This window comes from Triticum aestivum, chromosome 3B (assembly GCF_018294505.1).
Source record: "Triticum aestivum cultivar Chinese Spring chromosome 3B, IWGSC CS RefSeq v2.1, whole genome shotgun sequence".
Lineage (NCBI taxonomy): Eukaryota > Viridiplantae > Streptophyta > Magnoliopsida > Poales > Poaceae > Triticum > Triticum aestivum.
In genome coordinates, this window is record NC_057801.1 from 143272741 (window position 1) to 143278974 (window position 6234).

A 6234-nucleotide genomic window follows, 5' to 3' on the forward strand; every position below is an offset into this window, starting at 1 on the left:
CCACCATTCTATTCCACATATAGTGCTATGTCCATGGCTCACGCTCATGTATTGCATGAAAGTTGAAAAAGTTTGCGATTATTAAAGTATGAAACAATTGCTTGGCTTGTCATCGGGGTTGTGCATGATTAAATACTTTGTGTGATGAAGATAGAGCATAGCCAGACTATATGATTTTGTAGGGATAACTTTCTTTAGCCATGTTATTTTGAGAAGACATGATTACTTTGATTAGTATGCTTGAAGTATTACTATTTCTTATGTCAATATGAACTTTTATTTTGTATTCATTTGGATCTGAACATTCATGCCACAATAAAGAAAATTACATTATGAATTATGCTAGGTAGCATTCCACATCAAAAATTTCTTTTTTTTATCATTTACCTACTCGAGGACGAGCAGGAATTAAGCTTGGGGATGCTTGATACGTCTCCAACGTATCTATAATTTTTGATTGTTCCATGCTATTATATTACCCCTTTTGGATGTTTATGGGCTTCATTTTACACATTTATATCATTTTTTGGGACTAACCTACTAACCGGAGGCCCAGCCCATATTGTTGTTTTTTTGCCTATTTCAGTATTTCGAAGAAAAGGAATATCAAACGGAGTCCAAACAGAATGAAACCTTCGGGAGCGTTATTTTTGGAACAAATCTGATCGGGAGAGCCTGGAGTGCAAGTCAAGAAAGCTCCGAGGGCCCACGAGATAGGAGGGTGCCCCCCCCCTGTAGGGCGCGCCCCCCTATCTCGTGGGACCCTCGGGCGGCCACCGACGTACTTCTTCCTCCTATATATACCTAAGTACCCCGAAAACATCCAGGAGCACCATGAAACACAATTTCCACCGCCGTAACCTTCTGTATCCGCGAGATCCCATCTTGGAGCCCTTGCTGGCACTTTGCCGGAGAGGGAAGCAACCATGGAGGGCCTCTACATCAACATCCTTGCCCCTCCGATGAGTTGTGAGTAGTTTACCGCAGACCTACGTGTCCATAGTTATTAGCTAGATGGCTTCTTCTCTCTTTTTGGATCTCAATACAATGTTCTCCCCCTCTCTTGTGGAGATCTATTCGATTTAAACTCTTTTTGTGGTGTGTTTGTCGAGATCCAATGAATTGTGGGTTTATGATGAAGTTTATCTATGAATAATATTTGAATCTTCTCTGAATTCTTTTATGTATGATTGATTTATCTTTGCAAGTCTCTTCGAATTATCAGTTTGGTTTGGCCTACTAGATTGATCTTTCTTGCCATGGGAGAAGTGCTTAGCTTTGGGTTCAATCTTGCGGTGTTCTTACCCAGTGACAGAAAGGGTTGCAAGACACATATTGTATTGTTGCCATCGAGGATAACAAGATGGGGTTTATATCATATTGCATGTGTTTATCCCTCTACATCATGTCATCTTGCTTAATGCGTTGCTCTGTTCTTATGAACTTAATACTCTAGATGCATGCTGGATAGCGGTCGATGTGTGGAGTAATAGTAGTAGATGCAGGCAGGAGTCGGTCTACTTGTTATGGACGTGATGCCTATATACATGATCATGGCTAGATAATCTCATAACTATGCGCTTTTCTATCAATTGCTCGACAGTAATTTGTTCACCCATCGTAATACTTATGCTATCTTGAGAGAAGCCTCTAGTGAAACCTATGGCCCCCGGGTCTATCTCTTATCATATTTGCTTTCCATCTACTTTATTTGCATCTTTACTTTTTGCATCTATCTTATAACATACCAAAAATATATTTATCTTATCATACTATCTTTATTAGATCTCACTTTCGCAAGTGGCCATGAAGGGATTGACAACCCCTTTATTGCGTTGGTTGCGAGTTCTCGGTTTGTTTGTGTAGGTGCGTGGGACTTTTGAGGAGCCTCCTACTGGATTGATACCTTGGTTCTCAAAACTGAGGGAAATACTTACGCTACACTTTGCTACATCACTCTCTCCTCTTCGAGGAAAACCAACGCAAGCTCAAGACGTAGCACCCCCCCCCCCACGCTCACTGTTCATCCAAAGAGGCAGCATCCATCGGCTTCAGTTAGCAGCAGTAGCGAAGGAATTGCTCGATCGGGTTCAGTTAACAGCCATCGATCAATCGCTCGGGTTCAGTAACGCGTAGCCTGCAGTGCAATCGCTCGGGTTCAGTTAGAGCCCAACGCCTTGCTCGGGTTCAGTTAGATCCAACGCCTCGCGCACACGCGCGTACGTGTACGAGAGAAACGTGCATCGCTCAGCCCCCGACCTCCCACCATAACCGGGAACTTCCCGAAATTTTCCTCCCCCTCGCTTCTACCACGGTTTTTTTCGTCATGGACGGCCCAAAGAATGTCATGCGGCTGCGTCTCCGGCCCGCCCAGGATGAAAAGCCCATTTTCTGTGATGATTTTTTGTCATAGAAGTAGGAGCCCACCACATCTATGATGATACCAGGTTTGGTCACAATTATCGTCATAGAAGTGTCATATGTATGACAGAAAAAAATCGTTCGGCCCAAAATGTCACGGATGTGTCTTTTTTTTGTAGTGTAAGCCCCCAAGTGAGAGGCTGGCTCACCACTCGGTAGGATTTTTTAACACTTAGGAAAGTACTGGACTGCAGCTAAGCCCCCGAGTGAGAGGCTGGCTCACCACTCGGTAGGATTTTTTAACACTTAGGCGAGTACTGGACTACAGCTAAGCCCCCGAGTGGGAGGATTGCTCCCACTATCTCGTCCTTCTTCTTGACGGTGTAGCCCCGGGGGGTCGTGGTCGACCCGTACCATTTGGTAGGACCTTTTAAACTTAGGCGAGTACTGGACTGCAGCTAAGCCTCCGAGTGAGAGGCTGGCTCACCACTCGGTAGGATTTTTTAACACTTAGGCGAGTACTGGACTGCAGCTAAGCCCCCGAGTGAGAGGCTGGCTCACCACTCGGTAGGATTTTTTAACACTTAGGCGAGTACTGGACTGCAACTAAGCCCCCGAGTGAGAGGCTGGCTCACCACTCGGTAGGATTTTTTAACACTTAGGCGAGTACTGGACTACAGCTAAGCCCCCGAGTGAGAGGCTGGCTCACCACTCGGTAGGATTTTTAACACTTAGGAAAAACGGATTCGTAGCTAAGCCTCCGAGTGAGAGGCTGGTTCACCACTCGGTAGGATTTTCTATTAAACTTAGGCGAAGCAGATTCGCAGCTAAGGCACCCACTGGGGGATTTTAGAACAAGTAAAAATGAACAACAATCATTCGGAAGACTGTAAAATCATGTCTTTTGATAAAAAGGTACTTCTTATTACATCTCAACAGTCTAAATACTTTAAGAGTAAAAGGGCAGAGCAGCTCCGCATTCCAGGCGCGTGGCTCATCTTTATTGTGCTCGACGTTGAAAAGACGATATGATCCATTGTGGAGCACTTTGGTGATGACGAAAGGGCCTTCCCAAGCAGGAGCGAGCTTGTGTGGTTTCTGCTGGTCCACTCGAAGAACTAAGTATCCTTGCTGAAATGCCCGACCCCTTACGTTTCTGGCATGGAATCGACGTAGGTCTTGTTGATAAATGGTCGACCGGATCAAGGCCATCTCTCTTTCTTCTTCCAGGAGATCGATTGCATCTTGCCGAGCTTGTTCTGTTTCTTCTTCCGAGAAGAGCTCAACTCGGGGCGCATTGTGGAGCAGATCACACGGGAGTATGGCTTCAGCTCCGTAGACTAAGAAGAATGGAGTTCGTCCAGTCGACCGATTAGGAGTTGTCCTTAATCCCCAAAGTACTGATGGAAGTTCATCGACCCAGGCCCCTGCTGCATGCTTGAGGTCACGCATCAACCGGGGTTTTAGTCCTTTGAGAATCAATCCATTTGCCCTCTCAGCCTGCCCATTCGACTGAGGATGGGCGACCGAAGCGTAATCGACCCTCTTATATGAATATCAATTCTCTGATGAAACTTACAGTTGTACTTGCTTCAAGGTTTTTAATGGGCTTGGCTTTGATCCATTTGGTAAATTTGTCGACTGCCACCAGCACATGGGTAAATCCACTCCTGCCAGTCCTCAGCGAAAGGCCAGACGAGTGGAATAGTCTTCAGAGCTGATGCAGGTTTATGGGACATGTTGGAGTAAAACTGACAGCCTTCACACTTGTCCACTATTTCTTTTGCCATCTCGTTGGCACGTGGCCAGTAAAGTCTGGCTCAATATGCTTTGGCCATGATGGTCCAAGAGGATGCATGGTGACCACAGGTCCCCGAGTGAATATCATTGAGGATCATTCGGCCTTCTTCTAGCGTGATGCACTTCTGGCAGACTCCAGTTACACTTTCTCTGAACAACTGACATTTTATCATGGTAAAGGCTTTAGATCGTCGGACGATCTGTCGAGCCTCTTCTTCATCCTATGGAAGTTCTTTCCTAAGAATGTATGCAATGTACGGCACTGTCCAGTGGGGAGTGATGACCAAAACCTCCATGACTAAGTCGACCACGGCTGGGATTTCGACTTCGGTCGGATCTATGGCGCTCTTGGGCTGTGGGGACTCTTCAGTGAAAGGGTCTTCCTAAACTGAAGGTGAATGAATATGTTCCAAAAACACATTGCTGGGAATGGCCTCTCTCTTTGAACCTATCTTTGCCAACTCATCTGCAGCTTGATTTTTTAGTCGGGGTATATGGTGAAGGTCCAACCCTTCAAACTTCTTTTCCAGCTTTCTTACTGCATTGCAATAACCAGTCATGGCCGGGCTCCTGACATCCCACTCTTTCATCACTTGATTAACCACCAAATCTGAGTCGTCGTAGACTATAAGGCGATGGACGCCGAGTGAAATGGCCATACGCAACCCGCATAAAAGTGCTTCGTATTCAGCTTCGTTATTGGAGGAATCAAAATGAATCTGGACAACATAGCTAAGCTTGTCTCCACGGGGAGATACCAATACTACCCCAGCACCTGAACCATTCAGCATCTTGGAGCCATCGAAGAACATAGTCCAATGCTCCGAGTGAACTTGAGTTGGCAATTGCTGCTCAATCCACTCGGCAAGGAAATCTGCGATTGCTTGGGACTTGATAGCTTTCTTTGCCTCAAACTTGATATCCAATGGAAGGAGTTCAATCGCCCATTTTGCCACTCGACCAGTTGCATTTCTGTTGTTCAGAATTTCAGATAATGGTGCGTCGGTGACGACGGTAATGGAGTGGTCAGAGAAATAATGTGCAACCTTCTTCATGGTCATGTAGATTCCGTAAACAAGCTTCTGATAATGTGGATATCATTGCTTGGATGGAGTCAAAACTTCAGAGAGATAATACACTGGGCGCTGAACCTTGTAAGCCTTTCCTTCTTCTTCTCGCTCGACCATGAGTACTGTACTGACAACTTGTCCAGTGGCTTCAATATAAAGCAGTAAATGCTCTTTGCTGATTGGTGCAGCGAGCACCGGCTGGGTGGAAAGCAGGGTTTTGAGCTCTGCAAACGCTGCATCAGCTTCCCCAGTCCACTCGAACTTATCAGATTTCTTCATCAATCGGTAAAGAGGTAAGGCCTTTTCACCGAGACGAGAAATGAATTGACTCAAGGCGTCCAAACAACCAGTCAGCTTCTGAACGTCATGCACACGCACAGGGTGTTTCATTCGGAGGATAGTATCAACTTTTTCTGGATTAGCGTCGATCCCTTGTTCGGAAATGAGAAAACCGAGTAACTTTCCACCTGGAACTCCGAATGTGCACTTTGACGGATTAAGCTTGATATCGTACCTTCTTAGGTTGGCAATGGTTTCTGCGAGGTCAGTCAGTAGATCGGAACCTTTACGAGACTTGACCACAATGTCATCCATGTATGCTTCCACATTCTGACTGATTTGATTGAGCAGGCACTTTTGAATCATTCTCATGAACGTGGCTCTAGAATTTTTAAGACCAAATGGCATGGTGACATAGCAAAAGCACCCAAACGGGGTGATGAAGGCTGTTTTTATTTCATCGGGACCATACAGTCGGATCTGATGATACCCGGAATATGCATCTAAAAAAGACAAGCGCTCACACCCCGCCGTCGAGTCAACAATCTGATCGATGCGGGGGAGAGGGAAATGATCTTTCGGGCAGGCCCGATTGATATGCTTGAAATCAATGCACATACGAAGTGAATCGTCCTTCTTAGGGACCATGACTACATTGGCAAGACACTCGGAGTGGTAGATCTCACGGAAGAACTCTACGGCTAGCAACCGAGCCACTTCCTCG